The following is a 7107-nucleotide window of genomic DNA, read 5'->3' as shown; positions in this document are numbered from 1 at the left end:
ACTCAGGCTATGTTCTTTAATGCCCATAGTCTCAGTGCTGGGATTACAGGCGTGAGCCACCGCACATGGCTCCAATTTTTAAAAAAACATGTAGAACCCACACAGAGTAAAATTTATCCTTTTTAGCATACAGTTCTATGAGTTTTGACAAATGCATACGGTCATGTAATCACCACCACAATAAAAATATAGAAGAATTCCATCACCCTGAAGAGTTCCCTCATTTTCCTTTGTAGTCAGCCACTTCTTCCATCTCCACCTCCTGGCAGCCATGGATGTGACTTCTGACTCTCTGGTGCTGCCTTTTCTGGAATGTCATATACATGAATTCATACAACATGGAGCATTCTGAGTCTGGTGTCTTAGCCTTAGAGTGCTGCATTTCAGATTCCTCTATGTTGTGTGTATCAATAATTCATTCCTTTTTTTTGCTGAGTGGTATTCTGTTGTATGGATGAGCCACAGTTTGCATGTCTATTCATCCATTAAAGAATATTTGGGCTCGGCGTGCTGGCTCAAATCTATAATCCCAGCACTTTGGGAGGCTGAGGCGAGAAGATTGCCTGAGCCCATGGGTTCAAGACCAGCCTGGGCAACATGGTGAGACCTCATCTCTACAGTAGATCAAAAAATTAACTGGGTGTGGTAGTGTGGGCCTGTAGTTCTGGCTACATGGAAGGCTGAAGTGGAAGGACCAACTGGAGCCCAGCAGGTCGAGGCTGTGGTGGCTGGGAGCATACCACTGCACTCCAGGCTGGGCGACAGAGTGAGACTCCAACTCAGAAGAAAAGAACATTTGGGTTGTTTCCAGTTTGGGGCAATTGTGAATAAAACTACGATTCCTAGATTGTACTGGGTTTTGTGTCAACTTAAGTTTTCACTTCTCTTGGGTAAATACCCAGGACTGGGATTATTGGGTTGTATGGTAAGTATCTGCTTAATGTTCTGAGAAACTGCCAAACTTTCCCCAAGTGTCTAATGCAAATGACAGAGGTCTCAGCAGAAAATTCTGGGTGGCATCAGTAATAAAGCTGTGGTATTTGGTCTCCATGGCAGCAGTAGAATTCAAGTAGCCCCAGGACTGCCCTCCTAGAGAGACAGTGGTTCCCTAATATCTTGGAACACATCCCCTTTTCTTTTTAAACTTGTTATAGTTTCTCTCTCTCTCTCTCTCTCTCTCTCTCTCTCTCTCTCTCTCTCTCTCTCTCTCTGTGTGTGTGTGTGTTTGTGTGTGTGTGTGTGTGTGTGTGTGTGTGTCTCAGAGTCTCACTCTGTTGCCCAGGCTGGAGTGCAGTGGCATGCTGCTCACGCAGCCTCAACATGCTGGGCTCAGGCGATCCTTCCACCTCAGCCTTCCAGGTAACTGGAACTATAGGCATGCGTCACCACACCCGGCTAATTTTTTGATTTATTGTAGAGATAAGGTCTCACCAGCACATTGCCCAGGCTGGTCTTGAACCCATGAGCTCAGGCAGTCCTCTGGTTTCCCAAAGTGCTGGGATTATAGGTGTGAGTCACCACAACTAGCCTAAGTTGTTAACTAGGAACCCTAACTGTTGCATTTGGGTCAGGTGTAAACTCTGACTTAATCAATCATAGCAGAGTGTGGGCATATATAGTTCCTGTTTTCTTTTTTCTTTTCTTTAATCAGCATGTCGCTCTGTCACCCAGGCTGGAGTGCAGTGACACAATTACAGCCTTGACTTCCTGGACTCAGGAGATCCTCCCTCCTCAGTCTCCTGAGGAGCTGAGACTACAGATTCGCGTCACTTTTCCCGGCTAATTTTTTATTTTTATTTTTTGTAGAGATGAGGTCTCACTATGTTGCCCAAGCTAGTCTCGAACTCCTGGGCTCAGGCAATTCTCCCACCTCAGCCTTCCAAAGTGCTGGGATTACAGGTGTGAGGCACTGTGCCTGTCTTTTAAAAGAATAGGAGAGGTACCAACAGCACCCCCATATGCTTCTTCTAGAGACTGTTCCTCCCTCTGCTCCATTTCAATGTTCTCATGGACTCTGTCAATTTCTTACAGACTTTACTTCTCGTCCCAGCCACAGGTGATAGGGGTGATCAGGTGTCTGGTGCCGAGCCAATCATGACCTTTTCCCAGAGCTAAGGGTTTTTTTTTTTTTAAATCATGATACCAGGAAGAGTGAGCTATTTGTTTATTTATTTATTTTTGTAAGTCAGAGTCTCGCTCTGTCACCCATGTTGGAGTCCTGCTGGGCTCAGGTGATCCTCCCTCCTTAGCCTCCCGAGCAGCTGGGACTACAGTCATGTGCTGCCACACTAATTTCTTTTTATTTTTGTAGAGATGAGGTCTTACTATGTTGCGTAGGCTGGTCTCGAATTCCTGGGCTCAAACCAACCTCTCGCCTTGGCCTCCCAAAATGTTAGGATTACAGACTTGAGCCACCATGCCGGGCCAGGAGTGAGCTATTAACGGTAGAAACCCCTGCTGCTCCATAAGGAGCAGAGAAGGGCTGCCATGAGGAAGAACAACACTGACACAGAGAGAAGCGGAGGCAAGTAGCAGAGAGAGAGTTCCGGAGGCTGTCGGATCTGTCTGATGTTCCATCATTCCCCTTTTCCTGCTGTTTGCAGACAGCCTTCTCATGGAGCATGTGTCATAACCTCAAAGGTTCACATACCTCACCCTGTTAACTCAGTTAGTTCAAGCAGGGCATTTGCAACAGACTGTCAGGATATAGATTTGGCTGCAGTAACAAAGTCTCCAAAATATCAGTGCGGTTTCTAATGTCTATGACTCTGTAACAGATTCCCAACCCCCAATATAGTTCCTAGATCTATGAGAATTGTTAGGTCAGTGGGCCGGTGCTGTGGGTAAGATGCAAAGAATTGCACCGAAATTAGACTGGAAAGTATAGTTTATTTAGAAAGTAGATGAGAGAGAGAGAGAGAGAGAGAGACTCACCTCCCCAATATAGGGGAGAGAGGCCAGAGCCAATATAGGGGAGAGAGGCCAGAGCTTAAAGAGAAGCATGGCCACAGCTGCTTGAAGTTGAATGCTTTTTAAACCTTTCTCCCCCCCCCTTTTTATCTTCTTGAGTCAGAGTCTCAATCTTTCGCCCAGTTTGGAGTGCAGCGGCACTCTCACGGCCACTGCAACCTTGACCTGCTGGGCTCAGGCGATCCTTCCGCTTCAGCTTTCCAAGTAGCTGGAACCACAGGCATGTGCCACCACACCTGGCTAATTTTTTTGATTTATTGTAGAGACAGGGTCTCGCTATGTTACTCAGGCTGGACTCGAACCCCTGAGCTCAGGCAATCCTCTCGCCTTGCCCTCCCAAAATGCTGGAATTACAGACGTGAGCCACCATGCCTGACCTAAACTGTTCCTTTGTTGGGGGCAGGTCATTAAGGTGATTGGGTGGTGGTCTGTTTCATGTCATCACAAAGGGGCAGGTAGGCACAGGTATTGACATCAGGTGACAAACCACAGGCAGATGGGTGAGTTAGTCACATGACTATTGCCATGGTGATGGAGGGTCTGTGTTGTGTTGGTCAGGAAGAGCTGATTACAATAGATTAGATCATCCAGGTTCTTTATGACTGAAAGACAAACTTGGAATAGAAAAGTAAACAGTACAAAGCAGGTCTGGGGGAGTTGTAAGAGAATTATCAATAGCTATGTCTGTGAAACTGGTTCTGTCCTTGGCTAAAGATTAGAGGGTAAAGTGAACAGCTAAAAAAAAAAATTGACAAAACTAGGCACTATTAAAATGGCTGCTCTCTGCTTATGCCTGTAATCCCAGCACGTTGGGAGGCAGAGGCAAGAGGATTGCCGGAATCTGTGGGTTTGAGACCAGCCTGTGCAACATGGCAAGACCTTGTCTCTACAATAAAATTTTAAAAAAATTAGCTGGATGTGGTGGTGGTGCATGCCTGTAGTTCTAGCTACTTGGAAGGCTGAGTCACCTGAGCCCAGCAGGTTGAGGCTGTGGTGGCCATGAGACGCGTGTTACTGCACTTCAGCCTGGGCGACAAAGTGAGGCTCTGACTCAAATAAAATAAAATAAAATAGGTGCTCTTTGGCTATATCTAATCCATTTTGGTCTTTTGTCCTTTCAATAGTGGTTTAACACAACAATTTATTATTTCTCATGATTCTGTGGGTTGATTTGGAGGTTCTTCAGCTCTACATGGTATTGACTAAGGTCACTGAAGTGGTTGTATTTGTCTGGTGACTGGGATAGCACGGAAGATTCAAGATGACTTCTTTCACCTGTCTGGGGCTTTGGCACCTGTTGTTGGCTGGACTGCCTTGGTGTTCCTCCATGTGGCCTCTCTCTCAGCTTCTAGGGCCTCTTTGTGTGGCCTCACTCACCAGGAAGGGAGCTTGGTCTTCCTTTTAGCATGGTAGATGGGTTCTGAGAGGGGGAAAGTGAAAGTTGTAAGGTTTCTTTCTTTTTGTTTTTGAGTGGAGTCTCCGTCACCCAGGCTAGAGTGCAGTGGCACGCTCATGGCCACCATAGCCTCCACCTGCTGGGCTCAGGTGATCTTTCTGCCTCAGCCTTCCAAGTAGCTGGAACTATAGGCACGTGCCACCACGCTTAGCTAATTTTTTATTTATTGTAGAGATGAGGTCTTGCCGAGTTGCCCAGGCTGGTCTTGAACCTGGGGGCTCGGGCAATCCACTCACCTCGGCCTCGCAAAGTGCTGGGATTATAAACTGAGCCACCCAGCCCAGACAACCAACCTTCTGCTTCTTGATGAGAGGCGTGGCTTGTGCATATTGGGAAGGAGGGATTCCTGGTAACCTCTTTGGAGACTACCTGCCCCAAATATCTCTGTATCAGTTCCTCTTTCAAATACCAGTCTAGGCTGGTGTGGCTCCTTCAAGCTGATGGGCCTGGGGCTCTTTCTGTCTTGCTACTTTCTCATCCTCATGGGAGTGCCCTCATCTGTGTGCTCTAGGATGACCCCCTAACATTCACATTCCAGCAAGTGGGAAGATCAAAGAAGGGGAATACACTCTTCCACAAGGCCTATGACCCATATATCGCCCACCTGACTTCCCACGTTGCCCATGGGAATGAAGTCATGTGTTTACTCTAAATGCTAATGAGGTGGGGAAATGTGGACTGAAGTCTAGAGACCATATGCCCTGCTAAAAATTCCATGGAAGAAGGGGCAAGAGGATACTGGGGAACTCGAGCGTTCTTTTTTGCTGTTGTTCAGTTTTTAAATTGTGGCAAAATATACATCACAAAATTTACCATTGTAACTTTTTGTTTTGTTTTGTTTTGATTTTGAGTTGGGATCTCTCTCTGTTGGCCAGGCTGGAGCCCAGTGTGTACAATCATGGCTCACCGCAGCCTCGACCATCTGGGCTCGGGCAATCCTTCCTCCTGAGTAGCTGGAACTACAGGTGCATGCCACCACGCCTGGTTAATTTTTTTTTATCGTTTGTAGCCAGGAGGTCTCACGATGTTGCCTATGCTGGTCTCAAACTCCTAGGTTCAAGTGATCTTCCCTCCTTGGCCACCCAAAGTCCTGAGATTACAGTTGTGAGCCACTGCACCTGGCCCATTGTAACAATTTTTAAGGATACAGTTCAGTGGTGTGAGATACATTCAAAATGTTGTGCAACCATCACCACCATCCTTCTCCACCACATTTCATCTTGTAAAACCGAGGCACCACACCCATACCGCGTCAACACTAACACCCGACTCTTCCCTCCCACTAGCCCCAGCAACCACCATTCTACTTTCTGTCTTATGAATTTGACTGTTCTAAGTACCTCACATAAATGGAGCCATACGCTACTTGGGATGCCAGCATATCGCCAAGTGATTCATGCAAGAAGAAATAGTGTCCATGACTGGGGGTATCTTTCAATTTCTTCAGAGATGGGGTGCCAGGTTTAGTCATTTAGTCCAATATTCAGAGAATGTTTGTTAAGCGCCTGCTATATGTGCCGGGATACAACAGTGAACACGATGGCTAGGTCTCTGTTCTCTTAGAGTTTCCATTCTAGAGGAAATCGCAGATGTTAAAAGTGAGAACACATAAATCAGAGAACTTCGGGTATGACAAATATCAGAAAGAAAATGAAACTAGTGGTGGTGAGGAGGTGACTTTAGCAGTGGCGGTCTGGGGAGGCCTCTGTGAAGGTATAAAATTTAAGCTGAGACCAGGAAGATTATGACTTTGGGAAAAGCATCTAGGCAGGGGAATAGCAAGTACAGAGACCCTGAGGTGAGAATGAAGTCGACTTATTCAAGAAAACAGCAAGGAGGCTAATGTAGTGGGTGAATATGTGAGTAGTGTAAAGACAGGTAGGTGGCCAGGACAGGGACGTGGCAGGATAAAGATCTTGCAGACCTGAAACATCTTTTTTTGAACATACGTCTTTATTTACCTTGGGTAAATAATTAGTAGTGGGACTGCTGAGTCGCTGGGTAGGTGAATATTTAAAAGAAATGGCTAACTGTTTTTCAAAGTGGTTGTTCTGTTTTACATTTTCACCAGGAGTATCTGAGATTTCCAATTATCTGAGAATTCCACATTTCAGCTGGCACTCGACAGTGTCAGTCTTTGTAATTTTCATCATTCTAGTGGGTGTGGAGTGGTATTACTATGGTTTCAATGTGCATTTTCCTAATGATTAATGTCGCCCAGAACTTTTTTTCTGAGTTGAAGTCTCACTCTGTCGCCCAGGCTGGAGTGCTGCAGTGGCACCCGCAAGTCCACTGCATCCCCGACCTGCTGGGCTCAGGTGATCTTTCCGCCTCAGCCTTCCAAGTAGCTGGAACTACAGGCATGCGCCACCATGCCTGGCTAATTTTTTAATTTATTTTTGTAGAGATGAGGTCTCGCCAAGTTGCCCAGGCTGGTCTTGAACCCGTGAGTTTAGGCAATTCTCTCATCTCGGTCTCCCAAAGTGCTGGGATTATAGGCGTGAGTCACCATGCCTGGCCCTGAGCAATTTTCACATATGCTTCTTGACCATTCATGTCTCTTCTTTCATGAAGCGTCTGTTCAAATCTTTTGGACATCTAAAAAATTAACTCAAGGCTGGGTGTGGTGGCTCATGCCTATAATCCCAGTACTTTGGGAGGCCGAGGTGAGAGGATTGCCT

The sequence above is a fragment of the Carlito syrichta genome, unplaced genomic scaffold, assembly GCF_000164805.1.
Source record: "Carlito syrichta isolate Samal-C Ts95f unplaced genomic scaffold, Tarsius_syrichta-2.0.1 Scaffold315987, whole genome shotgun sequence".
NCBI lineage: Eukaryota > Metazoa > Chordata > Mammalia > Primates > Tarsiidae > Carlito > Carlito syrichta.
This window is presented reverse-complemented; position numbering follows the sequence as displayed.